At 29.8% G+C, this 17,908-nt stretch overlaps 1 protein-coding gene and 1 long non-coding RNA gene across 4 annotated transcripts in view; both read left to right on the plus strand.

Annotated features, from left to right (window-relative positions):
* Positions 1-17,908, plus strand: part of LOC114941906 (QRFP-like peptide receptor) — a 112,490-nt gene that overhangs the window by 34,585 nt on the left and 59,997 nt on the right. The window lies entirely within an intron of this gene.
* On the plus strand, positions 15,306-16,556 carry LOC146722155 (uncharacterized). The gene is made up of 4 exons (XR_014925302.1): positions 15,306-15,385; positions 15,613-15,768; positions 15,896-16,230; positions 16,304-16,556. It is a non-coding gene; the product is annotated as an uncharacterized LOC146722155 (long non-coding RNA).

Consider the following 17,908-nt stretch of genomic DNA (forward strand, 5'->3'; position numbering starts at 1 on the left):
AGGCAATAAGAGCCAAATCGCGGATGACAGTGCGTTATTCTAAACGAAACTAAATTTTTTCGTTAGAATTAAATACCTGTGCACAAGGCACCAAATTTTTACTTGGACACGGCCAAGATATAAAATTGGAATAATCTCTACAAGAGATTTTTAATTCCATGTATCCCCTATTCCCCCTAAAGAAATAAAGTGCGAGAGAAAAATATAGATCCGAAAGTCGCAGAATCGGGAATCGAACCCGAGACCTTTCGCTTGCCGGGCGACTGCTCTTCCAACTGAGCTATTCAGATCCTTTCGATTCTATACTTTTCTCTGTTATATATATTAATGTTGGTAAATAAACGCCTTTAAGCCAGCGTGTATAAATTAAGAGTTTAACTAGGCTCTGTAATATATAAATATAAATTTAACATATATAAGATAGGCAATAAGAGCCAAATCGCGGATGACAGTGCGTTATTCTAAACGAAACTAAATTTTTTCGTTAGAATTAAATACCTGTGCACAAGGCACCAAATTTTTACTTGGACACGGCCAAGATATAAAATTGGAATAATCTCTACAAGAGATTTTTAATTCCATGTATCCCCTATTCCCCCTGAAGAAATAAAGTGCGAGAGAAAAATATAGATCCGAAAGTCGCAGAATCGGGAATCGAACCCGAGACCTTTCGCTTGCCGGGCGACTGCTCTTCCAACTGAGCTATTCAGATCCTTTCGATTCTATACTTTTCTCTGTTATATATATATATATATATATAAATTTATATATAATTATATATATAAAAAGCACTTTTATCTAATTATGTATGAACATATTTCATATATAATTTTGTGATTATATGCATAATTTTTATATATTTCTATATAATTTGATATTGTTATATGTAAAAAATTGATTCCTGGGGTATATCAAGTTTATTTGAAATCAGCATAAAAGGGTCTTACGTTATAACAGGTGTTTCACATTAACACAACTTTATGTACAAAAACAAGAAACGAAAAATACTCTTCAAAAAATGCCTAATTTTCTTAATTATACATCTCTTTTCGCTATCTACTTTTCCGTCTCGTGCGGCGCGAGTAATATTGCAGTTTTTAATTTCTCCCGAATTACCGCGCGGTAAATCCCGCTTCTGTCTTAATATGAAGGACGTTCCGCGATGGGAGATGTGAACGTGAGAAACAGCCGAGCTGCGGTCTCATTAACGCGGCCACCCTAATCTAATCCTTTATGTTTAGGATCTAATGAGACACGCCGGGACCGGACAGTTTAACACTTTTAATCCCCGTCAGTGGGTTAAGTTCACGCGCGGCCAGGTCATGCCGTCTTCTATGCCGAGGCAATTCGATGCCTCTTATTTGTACAAAACCGCGACTTTACGAGTCCATAAAACACCCGGCGTGCAGTATATAATAAATTCTCACTCACGTGAACGTGCGCGATCGCTCGTCCAAGGATAAAGCCCCGACTCTAGTTCATTGCATAAATTGCTCAGATACTTCACAGTGTTGCGCTTGTTTTTTTGCGGGATCGTCGTGGAGCTCGCAGTTTTTTAATTTATTAGACGTATAAATCTTCTTGATAATTAACGCTTTTTATTTATGTTTCGAGTACACTGCTGGTGCACATACGATGCCTCTGAAGTTTTCTAGTTTTTCATACCGCGAGCGAGAAAATCGAACATTTGATATAAGTTAATTAATAGATAGAAGAAAAAAATAAGAAAGCTCCCAAATATAAACATAAAATAAATCTGTACAAATTATATATATGTATATAAAAATTATATGATATTATAATTAATATGCAGAAATTTTATATCGGAAAAATATATATATATACATATGTATATGTATAGTCGCGATAAGACAGGCATCGCTTTTGATGCGTTTAGCTGCTCTCGTTCTCCCACGAATATTGTATATGTATATGTATTCATTTCCGCATATAAATCCCATGTATCCTCTGATATCGTGTAGACGTGCTGTCGTTTCTGTCTGCCAAATCTCATACAGCGATATTCTCGGCGGACGCTCTCTCATCGCTGCTACATATTGCATTTCGTCATTTTGACTAGACGTTTGCAGAAGGAATTTTAGGTTAATCTACTTGTCGTGGAAGCATGTCATTTGGTCATGCATATATACCGATGCGCTGACAAGCAGAATTTTTCATTTATTTAATAAGCAAGAGAAAATTCTTATACCTCAATCTCATACTCATGCATAGTTTCAAAATTAATTTTCTCTTTTTTTTTGCGGAGAAGTTTCTTACGGAATAAGTCACTAAAAATAAACTATTTATAATGTCTAAGAACAACTTTCTATTAGAGGCAAACTAAAGAGAAATATTAGAGATTTTATAATATTAGAAAATCAAAAGAACATGAGTATTTTCAAAATTTTATCAATACATTGAAATAGCATTTTTTGTGTCATAAAAATATATGAAGCATTAAAAAAATGTTTAAATATTTCCAGATAATCAGTATCAGCGGTTAAATATTACAATTATTGTATATTTTAGGGTGAAATATTTTTTATTTACGTGCTGCGTTTGGGGAATAAGACCTCAATGTTGGACAATTTTTTACACACGTGTTCATAGACGCGTCGTTATTCCGGCGTGTTGTTTTTCACGAGAATATTTCTATCGATAACCGAGTTGTATATCCTTTATACCACAATTTTTCAATCTTCCCTTCGGGTCGTTATGCAGTTAAGGCGACGTAAGTTATGATACACCGACGTAAACGCCGTACGTGTATCGGAACACGCCGCGCGCGTTGCGGAAATTTATGACACGGATCAGATACTATATATACAGCTGACTGATCGCTACTTCAGCTCGGATCATCGACAATTTGTCAATAAATATTAACGCGGGGAAAAAATAGACACCTTTACGCCAATTTATATTAAATAAATCGACAGGCGGATGAGATCGCGCGAGGATCTCTAAACTCCCGAGGGTTTTACATTTCGATCTTGAGAAACGTCAACACGCTGTACGCACCTATCTCACACGTGTATTTCGTAGCATTAAATTTGCATTCTATGCATAATTTTAATGTATGACATATAATAACGACAAAATTCGCAATTTCCATTTTTTGAGAGCATATGTATATGGATGAAAAATTTCGCGTGCGCGTTTGCGAATAAATGAATTGAATGAATCACTTGCATTTCCTTCAAGATTGAAACGGAAAAATGTTATGTTTCGTTCTATATTTTAAAACAAAAAAAAACGCACAAACAGAGAATAAAGATAAATTTTTTATTAATTTCTCTAGTCTCTAACATTTTAAAATTTGAAATATACATGCGTTTGTGTATCTTATATAATAGGAATGTCGCTCATTCTTAATAAATATTTATTTTGTCTCGAAAGAGGGAGTTTACTTTACGTCAAGCTAACAGTAGAACGTGGTCTGTGATCATATAATCAAAATATAATTAGATGAATATTCTAATTCTGTTCGTGAACCAATCAAGAATTGCTTTTATATAATCTAGATGCGATATACCATAGACACCCTTTCGATCAATTGATTTAACTGGGGTCATTGAAACCCCAACATAAAATACTTTCTCATAAGTGGGATATTAGATTTTTATGGTTATCTATTTGATTAAATGAAACAAAACACTCTTCCAAAGACATCAATCAATCATATCAGTCATTTATTGATGTGTTGTTAATAATGACATAACTTTTCTAAAATCATTATAAGAAAATTAACATTAGTTTTTACATCTCTCACGATACTAGTTAAGGATTAATATTTATTCTCGCGTCAATTAAACGAACACCACAATAGTTCTACGCAAATGTTTTTCCGCGATTATACGTAGGCGACTTATTTATACGGCCGCTGATTCAGCATCGCGTTTGTTGAGCGTGAATTGTGTCAGGAATGTCGCTTGTTAAATTGAGGACCGCTTTCATCCACCTCCACATAACGTTAAACAGTAATCCCGCGTTTATCAGCTCGTCAAATGACCGGTGTATCATTCTTGCATAAACCGATAAGTGCTTAAATTGAAACATCATCGACGAGATTAAAATATTTGTAGATAACATGAGAAATTTGTTGTATAAAAAAATCTTTTTACATGATTTTTTCTTTTGAAGTTATGTATATAAAATGATGAAAAGGATTTTTTTCGCTTTTTCTCTTTCTCTTTCTGTCTCTTTTCACTTTGATATCGAATTCATAAAATATGCAATTAAAATATCTGCAGTATATTGGAAAAAAATGTTTAAAGTCATCCGTAGAATTAAAGAACTTTCTTTGATACATTATATTAATTTGATTGCATACTTTTTATGGGGACATTGTTAGAATAGCTTGAAACTTTTCATTTAATATCCGAGATTAAATATTAAATGAATTAATATGCAATTTTACAAAACAGGATAATCTAACGTAAAGTTTGCGTGAAATTAAATGGAGAGTAAGATTTTAGTATACAGTTGAGCAAAAGAGAAGCATATACAGAAACACTTCATTTTTGGGTTAATTGCTAGCAAGCATTACGTTAGACCACTTCGCTTACAAAATTGAATTTTAGTTAACGCTTAACGTGCTTTCGCTCGACGTTATACTTACTGCAAAATCGGTACTAAGAATTCCTGTAGCTTAATACGATTTGCTGTCATGCCGGATTATGCATGCCACCCCGGTATCTCTTGTTATTAGGGACGTTCTGGCCGACATTGATGAAGAGCCATAAACGATTTTAGTGAGGTTGCATCGAGATTATATGGAATTCTTTTTGTCCATATATATCAAATACCTAGTATTAATATAAATCAATATAGATTATTGAAGATATGTATTTAATATCTCATCTTAAAAGACTAAATTTCAAACTATCGATCTTATATCTTGTCTCTTAAATAAAATCAATATATTAGCAATAGTAAGAAATAGTTTTTCTCTTATTTAGCAGTAGAATTTAGAATTTATTCCTTTTTGCTTTTTAAAACAAGTGAACAAAAATGGTGTATCCCTCATAATCCGGGAAAATTATTTATATATAATAATATCAAATTATATAGAAATGTATAAAATTTTTTTATACATATAATCGCAAAATTATATCTGAAATATGTCCATACATAATTAGATAAAAGTGATTTTTATATATAATTATATAAATTTATATATATATAATAAATAAATATTTCTTTATATATATGTTTCAATATAATTTGACATGCTTATATATTATATATGAACCCTTATAATTTATATATAAATTTATATATTATACTTATATATAAAAATGGACATATTTCACATATAATTTTACGATTATATGTATAATTATACAATTGTTTGTATATTATACATAAATTGTATAATAATATATAAAAAATTTATTCTCGAGAAGAATATTATGGCGATTCATGGCGGATATTGAAGACTGATGAAGATTAATATCGTATAAGTAATTTTATTCATTTCATGCGCTTAATATCGTTGCTTTCAAAAAACTTGAAAAATTGTAGTACACATTTTTCAAATTTCTAACAATATATTAAAAACTTTGTCGCAGAGATCGCGTATTTTAGCCAACTTTTTTTTTTAATGTCGAGCGCGCTTCTTAATATCTTATACAAAGTAATTTATAACGATAATCCGGAAAAGCGCTCTGATATTCGCGCTTTGAATCAAACATAATGTGCCATGCACCATCGAACATTAAAAAAAAAATATTACTGAATATCGCGATTACGATGTATAAAATGAATATCAAGAGACACGGTAGTGTCTCGCGACCAGTTAAGGGCGTAGCGGAGACACCGTGTATCTTAACGCGAGTCGGACATTTGAGTCTTTATAATATTTCGAATCCTCAATAATGGCTGAAGCAATCGAGTTTATACTAGACTTAATCGATAGATTGAGTTTGAATTATATAATAAAAGTGTCTTTATTTCTGCTCTACGTGATTTGTAAGCAGAGATATATAAATGCAAAGTCGAAATATGAAAAATTTCTATTAAGAAACGTCCCCGTCATTATCATCATCGACCACGCATACATAGTAGTATCGTGTTACACGTATTCACACGTATACAACACATGCGCACACATATATCACACGTACACAACACATGCAAGATGCATGTAGTGGTAATTTTGTCCATCTCGCACGTTTTACAACAGATGGCGATAGTGGCGCTCCGCCATATCGGCAGCGTGCGGGGTTATGTTGGCTAACTCTCTCTCTCTCTCTCTCTCTCTCTCTCTCTCTCTCTCTCTCTCTCTCTCTCTCTCTCTCTCTCTCTCTTTCTCACACACACACACACACACACTCTCTCATTCTCACTCACTCACTCACTGTTCGTCTTGTGTACTTATTTAGTACATTCATGATTAAACATCTATATGCATTAATGTGAAATTTACTTACAATTAGTTTACTTGAAATATTCAATCTCTAAAGTGTTTATCTTATAAGATAGACAAAAAAATCTGAGTAAATAATAAGAAAAAAAAACAAGGATTATTATTGTCATAATTTTTTATCAATTAAGTACTCTCAACTATCCAATAATTAAATAAATACGTACAAATGTGCGCGCGTGTACACACATACACATATTGATATATTAAAGAGATTGAAAAAGAGGAAGGAGAAGATAATAATTTAAATATTCACATATATTTTCAAATATTATATATGAATTTATAGTTTACATATCTAATTAATAATGAATTTCTAATTATATTAAACATATCAAAATAAAGACATACATGTATTTATCAAATGAATAAAATTATTGAATACAGACTTAAAAAATTTATTAAACATAGACTTAAAAAATTAATTAATTAAACATATTCCAAATTTAGAAAAAATAAACTTTATTTATATATGCAACAGCTTTTTAAACTAAATTTTGAAATTCTATTTTATATTAGACAATTATCTCAATCAACATCTACGTCCACATTAGCTGCACTGCAGACTACCTCTACAGCCACATTATCTGCTCCGCGGATATAGCGTTATGCCAGTACGATACATTACATGTACTTACTTACTTGCCTTTACTGTACCAACTCTTGTTCTTTCCACGTAATCATGTTTTTACAGTTATCGTTTGCTGTATATCTTCCAGCAAACTTTATTTCGTGTGAAGTGTATTTAATTAATTAAATCTCTGCGAAAGATTGAGAAGATGAAGGGATAATTCAAACTATGAAGACATGGTTACATGGAAAAGACAAGAGTTGATACAATAATAAAGACATACATGTATTTGTATCCTGCTGGCATAAGGTTATAGAAGTTGATTGAGATTGAAAAATAATAATAAAAATAATTAAAAAAAGGAAATATTCAATCATCATTTAAAAGCATATTTGAAATCTGTAGAATAAACAGTTTTTGCAAAAAATGTGGAGCATTTGAGCTCTAGTAAGTCTAAAAATAAATGTAAACATCAATTAATAATAACTGATGTTATATATATATTATATATATAAACCAATTTGTTGCAATATTCACTATAAAAGGTTGTAAGGGTAAGATGGCTAAAAGTGAATAATTTAAAAGATAGTTAACATAATTTTACATAAACTGAAATATTTCATAAAATAAAATATTTGTAATATTTCGAAGTTTATGTAAGATTATGTAAAAATTATACCTTTACAACTTTTTATAGTAAATATTGCGAGGAATCGATTTATATGAGAAAAATTAAGGTAATTCTATTTTGAAAATATAAGTGACCTTTAAATAACCTTGAAAATCGCCGTTTAGGAAAAAGTCTGTGTCAACTTTTTCTTTTTCGAAATCCTGCAACTTTTATCTAAATTTAATAGAAAATGTATAAAAAATGCTCGACATTAGTACACACACACACACACACATATGGGTAAATTTATATAAATAGGGTGCTTTAGGAGGAATGATCAGGATTCTAGGATATGATTGTACACATCATTTTAAGCAAAGAAGTTTAGATAAACATGTTTAATAATTGTTCTATTCCGGTCATAAAAATATACAAAAATGAATGATATAATCTCTAAAAACTCACCTTTAAAAAAAGGTAAAAAAAGGCGACCAGTTAAGGGCACGCCATTAACAAAAATTATCCATTGCAAACCCATGTAGAATCCTATCCTATTGCAAACCCATGTAGAATCCTATGAAAAATTAATCATTGCAAACCCATGTAGAATCCTAGGCAAAATTAACCATTGCAAACCCATGTAGAATCGTACCCATTGCAAACCTATGTAGAATCCTATGAAAAATTAACCATTGCAAACTCATGTAGAATCCTATGAAAAATTAACCATTGCAAACCCATGTAGAATTGTATTAAAAATTATCCATTGCAAACTTATGTAGAATCCTACATTGCAAACCCATGTACAATAGAATTGTATGAAATATTATCGATTATAAACCCATGTACAATCGTAACAAAAGTAATGAAATAAAAAAAAAATTGCGCCAAGTGAAAGTAGAAACTTGTACCAGTGGAAAATTAAAGTTGCAGACATATATAGAGTCGTATAATGAATCAGTAAAAATTTAAATTTGCAAATGTAGAATCGTACCATAAAAAAACTTATCTTTTAAAAAAAAAGATAAACAAGATGCCAAGTCCATGCGCCATGTGAAAAAGAAATAAAAAAATTTTAGTTAAAAAAACTGGGAGCGCTGCTAAATAATATTCTAACAATATTAAATTAAATTGTTACTTTTAAACTCATTACAGTTAAAATATGTTTTGTGTTTAAATTAATTAATGTTCCTTTAAGGTGCATTGTAATTTTGAAACTTAGCAGCGCGCCCAGTTTTTTTAACTAAAATTTTTTTATTTCTTTTTCACATGGCGCATGGACTTGGCATCTTGTTTATCTTTTTTTTTAAAAGATAAGTTTTTTTATGGTACGATTCTACATTTGCAAATTTAAATTTTTACTGATTCATTATACGACTCTATATATGTCTGCAACTTTAATTTTCCACTGGTACAAGTTTCTACTTTCACTTGGCGCAATTTTTTTTTTATTTCATTACTTTTGTTACGATTGTACATGGGTTTATAATCGATAATTTTTCATACAATTCTATTGTACATGGGTTTGCAATGTAGGATTCTACATAAGTTTGCAATGGATAATTTTTAATACAATTCTACATGGGTTTGCAATGGTTAATTTTTCATAGGATTCTACATGAGTTTGCAATGGTTAATTTTTCATAGGATTCTACATAGGTTTGCAATGGGTACGATTCTACATGGGTTTGCAATGGTTAATTTTGCCTAGGATTCTACATGGGTTTGCAATGATTAATTTTTCATAGGATTCTACATGGGTTTGCAATAGGATAGGATTCTACATGGGTTTGCAATGGATAATTTTTGTTAATGGCGTGCCCTTAACTGGTCGCCTTTTTTTACCTTTTTTTAAAGGTAAATTGATACCTCGATTAGTTTTTTTTTTTTTTTTTAACAGTGCGAAAGTATCGTTACAAAGATGTGTCAGGAATAAAATAAAATTTTCAAATATTAGAATTGTGAGATGAATAAATCTACAGGGATATTTTTTCTACGGTTTTTCTAACGAAACATCACCGAATGCGGTCAGCTCTCGGGACGATGAGAAGAGAGATGCTGAAAACATATATTCCTGGTGAAAATTGCGTCCATGGTGCACTCGATTTGCTTCAATGAGAAACAACATACCTCCTCACTTCCCCTGTCTTCCTTTCATAGCACATACACATACATAAAATATGTTATATGTGTACACAGTAGGAAAATTTGTTTTCTTGATAAACAAAAATGGTCCCCGTTCAAATTTTTATGTTAAATATTTAACACATTCATGTGTAAATTTAACATATTACTGTTGTGTTAATTGAACTTAAATGTTAAATTATTAAAACAACTAAAAAAATGTAAAAGTAACACAATGTGCATCTATTTTTAATTTTACATAATAAATATGTTCTGTTTTATTAGTGACAAGTTTTAATGTTGACTTTTTATTTTATAATATAAGTGAGGATGATCAAATCTAAAATCAATGTATTTTTAATTAATTTTTACATTAAAACTATGTTAATTTTACACAAAATTTATTTTAAATTACTTGAAGTTTTGTATTTATTTTGTGTTAAAATATTAATATACAATTTGTTTTATATTAAATCAACACAATAATTTCTGTGGACCCTTTTGGGACATGATATCTGTTAAATTTAACAAAAATTTTTCAACTGTGTATTACGTGAGGGAGCAATTTTCGTTGGAAATATATATTTCCAGCTTCACCGTTCTGGCGAAAGCTGATCGTGCGGGCGTTCGTTAGAAAAATCGTCGCGTTAATATTTAACGATATGTGTGCATCCCGCATGTTGCCTCGAGGTTGATGACGCGAAATAATCTGATTTGTGACAAACGTATATAAGCTCTCAGGCGAACGCGTGGTGATAATCGTGCTGTTAGGCAAGCCTTTTTTCTCGTGGAAAGCTTTCTGCTGTTCAAGCTCTTTCGATTGCATTGACCTGGTGCTCGGCGATAAGGATGTTGTTAAAAAAAAGTATCATATACGGAGAATGAGGTGTGATGCATAATATAATATAGGTATGTGGATGATTTTTTTGTAAAATTAGGTCATAAATGTAGAATAGATTCTTTTTTCCAGAAAATTATAGTTTTGGAAATATTGAGAAGTTTACATTAACAGAAATTTAATTTTAAGAGAATATTGAAAGACTGCGACAGGCATTGAATTTTTAAAATATTTTTATTAAAATCAATCATTCAATTTAAAATTTTCATGCTATTATACAATATATTTTTTTATTGTGCATAATGTGTTATATTACACTGTATGTTATAGTAAAATATATTTTTAATAGCGTAATAAATAAAAAGTTTAGCTATTTTATCCAAATATATATTTGCGTGAATGCGACGTCTTGAATACCTGGAACTAAATTTAAAAAGAATTTTTTTGCATGAAAATGAGTCAAAGTATAAAATATTTAATATTGATTTACAAAATTGTTTTTATGGTGGTAATAATCCTTTTATGCAAATGCTGCACGCAGAAAATATAGTTTTATTACAAACATTCTTGGCAAACCCAGAAATTACAATTATATAATTTCGTGTTGGAAAGATGCGGAAATTTAAATTATGTTTGTTTTTACTTGGGAACGAGATGCTCAACAAGATATAGAGATTTTTCTCACAATTAGTGAAAAATTTGAAGTGACTCGTTATTTGTACTGCGCAATTACTCAACTTCTTTATATTTACAGAACCAACTTTACATTACATATTATACATTTCTCAGATCGAATTATTGTTAAAATAACGCCTATTTGAAACTAATCAAAGAATACAATATATCCATATCATTTATCGAAGTTTAACTTGCTTTAAAATTCTTTATTTTTATTTACTAATTTCTTCGAAAATTATTACTTGAAGACTTTCATGAATATTGAAATCTTTTTATTATTTTTATTATTTCTTATTTATTATTTTTGCCGAAGAAATAATTAATTGTAAATTTACAAAAATAATTTAGTTTTAAATGATAATGTAAAAGTGAGATATCAGATATATTCTGCATGATTAATTAGTTGGTATTAATACTATCGCAATTATATAGCTATCTACATGTACAGTTTCCTAAATTATTAACATTCGAACTATCTAATTCTAATTAATTCTCTGAATTGCATTAGCGATGAAGCCTGCTTCATAGTTAATAATATTATCTCATTATCGGTTTGGCTTTAATCGTTCGTATATAATGTTATTTGTGCTTTTTCAACGTGTAGCTCAATGTACTTGTTGATATATTGCTGTTTTAATTCGAATATATATATGTATATAAATACACCGCAAAATGACTAAATTAATAAATATTTATTCGAAATATTCGAAATAGTCATTATTATTTGAAATAAATAAATATTTTGTTTGTTTTGAAAAAAATTTTCAACAAATAAATATTTTTCATATCAAATCAATATTATTTTATAGTTTCAAATAAATAATTCATTTGGCAGTATTGAAATAAATATACTTATTTGAATTCAATAAATTTTCTTTTCAGTAATATAAGGCGCGCAAGAGAATGTTCTTCTCTTTATTTTACAAGTTCGCACGGATTAAGTTTAAGTAATTTATTTCAATCCAGCTTTCTGCTATTACTAACCGTTCCCCGAATCGTGGGGAAAAGAAACTCGTTGAAGCAAAAAAAGCTCAGTTTATTTGTTCACTTAATTAAAGAATTAAGAAAATATCTTTATATATTTAAAATAGATATACAACACACTATCAAAAATATACATCTTAAAATGAATAATCTGAGTGTAATTTATAGTATTTAATATAATTATGTGAAAGATTCTTTTAGTCGCGTGTAAAAATGGAAGAAGGCACAATAAATGTTTGATCTATGTAGGGAAGGAGATTTTTCAAAATTGACAAGAGCTTTTGTTAGAATAACACGGATAAGGTGGAATTTCTTGTTCACGGCTGCATTAGGTGCAAATGCTAAGTAGTGCCGTTTGATATTACGACGCTTCTTATAGTGCAATGTCATAATGCAGTAATTATTGTTATCGTTTTCACCGCTTTACGCCGCGTGTTATCATATTATGACAATGGAGATACTCCATATGCCGTACTGTTTCAAAATTAATTCGATAATCGCGAATGCAAACATGTGCGTAACATCGATTACCGATAACCGTACCTTAATAAGGCTTGTTTGTCATTCGGCCATATGTTTGTCGCTGTTATATTATTATTACGTTATTCCACCTTGCGGAACTCCCGCGAGCTCGATACATCGACCAGAAAAGTTTCATTTGCGACTATGGGCGTGTTATATTCACCCGCATCACATTATTTACGTGTCCTGCATTTTAGGAAGCCCGTTCTCCACTGTACAATCGATAACGTGCTCCGAATGCACGTGTAGCGACTGCATCCTTTCGACAGCTAAATTGCTATGTCAGCTTCCGTGTATCCCAGCCGTGGTATTTGATTAAAGTATTGTAAATGAATTTGTCATGAATTGTGCGCGTTTTAGCTTAACAAGCGAATTTTTTTTTTCAATTCTTTTCAATTGTTGCACATTTCAGCTTAACAAGCAAATTTTTCCAATTGTCCACCATGATATCAATATATTGTTTTATTTGTTGATCAATTTGACATTAACTTTTTCAACAAATATGTATTTGTATACGCGAAATGTCGAGAATTGTGATCGCAACAATTCTCGGTATTCTCAATATTCAATATCTTTGCAAACTTTAAAGTTTAAGTAAAGTTTTGAAATTAGGAGAGATGAGATTTTACTATCTTTTTTACATTTTTGCAGTTTAATCACGAATCCTTTATTTTCAACTATTATTCTTTATTGTCGATGCTGCAAATTCAAACAATTCCTTGAATAAAATTTTTGTCGAGAATTATATTTTTATATAATATCAACAATTTATATATTTTTCATTAATTATTTTGCTGTTCCTTTATTAACTTTGAAAAAAATATGAGAAAAAGGTATTTCTTTATATCATCTGGTAATATCCCAAGTAATATTCGACGAAGGTTTTAATTAAGAAGCTGTTGAAAATTAAAACAATTCCTCAAATTACAATGAAAATTTTTAATTAATGATTTTGTTCTATCTTTATTAACTTTGAAAAACAATATAAAAGAGATATCTCTTTATATCATATCTGATAAACATTCCAGGTAATACTCGACTAAGATTTTAATTAGAAAGACTCACTTAAGCGCTGCAAATATTACACACAGTAGTAACTAGCGTTTTTTCTCTTTTCTTGTGTCAAATAAACGATTATTTATACAAATTTATACATCTATTCATGTAATGCATGTGATGCTCCTCTATGTTTCCTTTTACCGTGTTCTCATTTCACAGCAGAATAACGTGACTATCACAAAAGGAAAATGTCGACTTATACATTTTCAGGTTTATTCCGTCGGAATCACGACGTATATGAAATTGCTTGACTGTATTTTAAAAGGTACTAATGCATATATGCGCATCAACTTCAAGGGGCAAAATTAAGTCTGACTCGAAACTTATCCATTCAGTCTTGCGCCGTTTTCGACTATTCATATATTTCTGTCGCAATTATTTGCTCTTTGTAAGAACGTTTCGGGAACAATTTTTCGATTCGTTTTTTTATTGTAATAAAATTTTTGCACCATTGTTTTTTTTTCAACAAGATCGAAATACGGAAAAAAGATTTATAATTTTCCACCGAGAGAATAGTTTTTTTTCTAAGTAATCCATTTATATTTCATATGCAGTCGCATTTCGCAATTATGAAAAAGAATTGTTCCGGATTGTCACGTCGAATGATAGTCTTTGTTTTATCCATCATAAGAGAGAGAGAACAGAGTGAAAAAGAGAAGAGAGTACGAAAATAAATTGTGCCGACTGTTCCGATAAGCTGTCGATACCGCGAAAATGAAAAGGGCGAGCAGTTTGTTTGTTATTTATAGCCCATCGTAATTCAGATCGGTTTTTGGGGGACGAATCAAACACTAATCTATATCACGCGTGATTGCGTTAAATTACACGAATGTGAAATTCATATCTTGGTTCATGGGATATACAAGCAATTTTCAGCTTTGCCGAAATTGTTATCTGTAAATGTTGACTCTAAACTTTCTCTTTTGTCGTTCTGTACGTTTGTTTTTTCGATTGCTTTGATTTATTTCTAATTGTTAGTTAAAATGCAAAGCAATATCAAGAGACACGGTAGTGTCTCGCGACCAGTTAAGGGCGTAGCCGAGACACCGTGTATCTTAACGCGAGTCGGACATTTGAGTCTTTATAATATTTCGAATTCTCAATAACGGCTGAAGCATCAAGAGACACGGTAGTGTCTCGCGACCAGTTAAGGGCGTAGCCGAGACACCGTGTATCTTAACGCGAGTCGGACATTTGAGTCTTTATAATATTTCGAATTCTCAATAACGGCTGAAGCAATCGAGTTTATACTAGACTTAATCGATAGATTGAGTTTGAATTATATAATAAAAGTGTCTTTATTTCTGCTCTACGTGATTTGTAAGCAGAGATATATAATTGCAAAGTCGAAATATGAAAAATTTCTTTTAAGAAACGTCCCCGTCATCATTATCATCATCGACCACGCATACATAGTAGTATCGTGCTACACGTATTCACACGTATACAACACATGCGCACACATATATCACACGTACACGACACATGAATAGATGCATGTATTGGAAATGTCCATCTCGCACGTTTTACAACAGACGGCGATAGTTGCCCTCCGCTATATTGACAGCGTGCGGGGTTAGATATTATCAATTTCAATTTTCAATTTCAATTTTTACATTCAATTTCAATGTTATTATTTGCAAATTTATTGTCATAATAATTTATGTGCAAGTTTACAGTCTGTGATACAAAATCAGATATTTTGCTATTATTTCAATAATATTTCAATTATATAAATGCCTATGTATGAGTATGCATATATTTTTAATAATTTTCTTAATTAGCTTCTATATTTTTTTCAGTTGTACATCAAGCAGGTAGCATTATCAGCTCACTTGTGAGCATGGGTTGGGCAATGGCTAGTTATCATCGCAGCATTCGATTAGCTTAACAAGATAAATCTAATATCAGTGCTATAGGAACTATTTTACAATTTTTCTGGCATTTTTTTATTGCAGGTACATATATATCCAATAATTAATATACAAAATTAAATATTATTCATCACACACTTTGTATCAAAATAATATATTTTTAAAAATTTATTTTAAATTTATTTAATCATTTTTATCATTGTGATTGTAGTGGCAAGGATCTTATTGCTCAGTGTCATTGCAAGCATCTGGCCTGTATATACCATAATATATTGCGTAATACATTGGCTAAGTATGACAATATAGATTTTGATAGATTCCCATGGAATATTGGAATTTTGTCGGACTTACAGTCATCCACCACATATGCAGCCTACAATTAAAGAACGCATTTATTCCATATGATTTGCTTCCGTTATTGGAATATTTAAAATAAAAATTTTATTAATAAATTTCGATGAAATAATTTATAAGAGGTTGAAGAAACTATGAAACAAATTCAGTCTCATAAAAGGGTAGTTGGAACAATAGTGGTGAATGCAGAAGGTATTACATGAGATCATTGACATGATTTACTTGTAGTTGTAAACAAAAATTTATAAAATTATATTTGTTTTAGGTATTCCTATAAAGTCAACATTAGATAATACGACAACAGTTCAATACGCAGGTTTGATAAGTCAATTGTCAGATAAAGCTCGTTCTGTCGTACGTGACTTGAATCCAACAAATGATTTAACTTTCTTGCGCATACGTAGCAAAAAACATAAAATTATGATGGCACCAGATAAAGAATTCATATTAATAGTAGTACAAAATCCAGTTGATTGATATTTAAAAGAAACAAAAATATATTTCAAAGTTAAGATTTATTTTTTTGGTTGTTAATTTAATCTGTATGCTACATTGGATGTTAATATCTATTCAATTAAATAAAGAAAAATAAAAGAATAAAGCTTAAAAATTATACAAAATGCAGTATTTAATTACTAATTTAACAAATTATGAACTTTTAGAGTTTTTAAATAGTGCTTTCTTCTTTGGTAACAATATTATATTTTTAAGTTTGATAATTATGAAAATATGTATATATAGTAATTCATGGCATGTTTATTTTTGTATTTAATACAATTATAAATGTACATTTCTCATCAATAAAATATCACAGTATCTTTTTTATAATTTAATTTTAATATTGAGATTGTTTTTATTCAGTGGAAAAAAAAATGTGTAGTTGGTCCCTATTAATTATACATACATATAAGAGTGTCGCACAAATAATTCTATGCAGTCTTTTTAAGATAATATAAAAATACTTATAAATATAATCAATTAAAATACATATAATCAAAATTGTATGTATTAAAATTCAATAGCATATAAAAAAGATTTTTTAAAATTATATATATATAATAAAAATCCAACATTTTATATATATATATATATAAATATAAATATATATTTATTTATTGTATATCATAAATATATATTTATTTATTTATATTTACCTATCTTTTTTTTATATATATGGTAGAAATACAATATATGAGTTATTTTATTTTGCAAAATTTTTGAAACTATTAATTACAATGAAATTATTTCATATAATACCGAGATTATTTTCATAATAAAGATTAAGAGAGAGTTAGATTTTATCATAAGATTTATAAAAGTCATAAGATAAGGTTAATTGCATATTGTATAATTTATCTCTCATTTTTTAAAGTAAATAAATATCAAAGTTACATTGCTTGAATTGGTGCGTTTGAAGTATGTTGTCTTTTTGAGGGATGCAAGACAATATAGTACAAAAGCATTGCTGTAATTCCCAAGAAAAAGGAAATGATACAAATAATAAAGATTATATTAAAGTACTAAGCCTCTTTAACTGCAGGAGAACAAGCATATTGCCATAATAAATTTGCTGCAATATTTTCAAAAAAGCAGATAACATAGAAAGATAGATGTTTTCAAAATGTTTTGCTATCTACAGCATTGAGATATATAAAAATGTGCACTATGCCAATAACGGAAGCAAATAATATGGAATAAATGCGTTCTTTAATTGTAGGCTGCATATGTGGTAGATGACTGCAAGTCCGACAAAATTCCAATATTCCATGGGAATCTATCAAAATCCATATTGTCATACTTAGCCAATGTATTACACAATATATTATGGTATATACAGGCCAGATGCTTGCAATGACACTGAGCAATAAAA

Source organism: Nylanderia fulva, unplaced genomic scaffold, assembly GCF_048542155.1.
Source record: "Nylanderia fulva isolate GAGA-0341 unplaced genomic scaffold, ASM4854215v1 Scaffold36, whole genome shotgun sequence".
Taxonomy (NCBI): domain Eukaryota; kingdom Metazoa; phylum Arthropoda; class Insecta; order Hymenoptera; family Formicidae; genus Nylanderia; species Nylanderia fulva.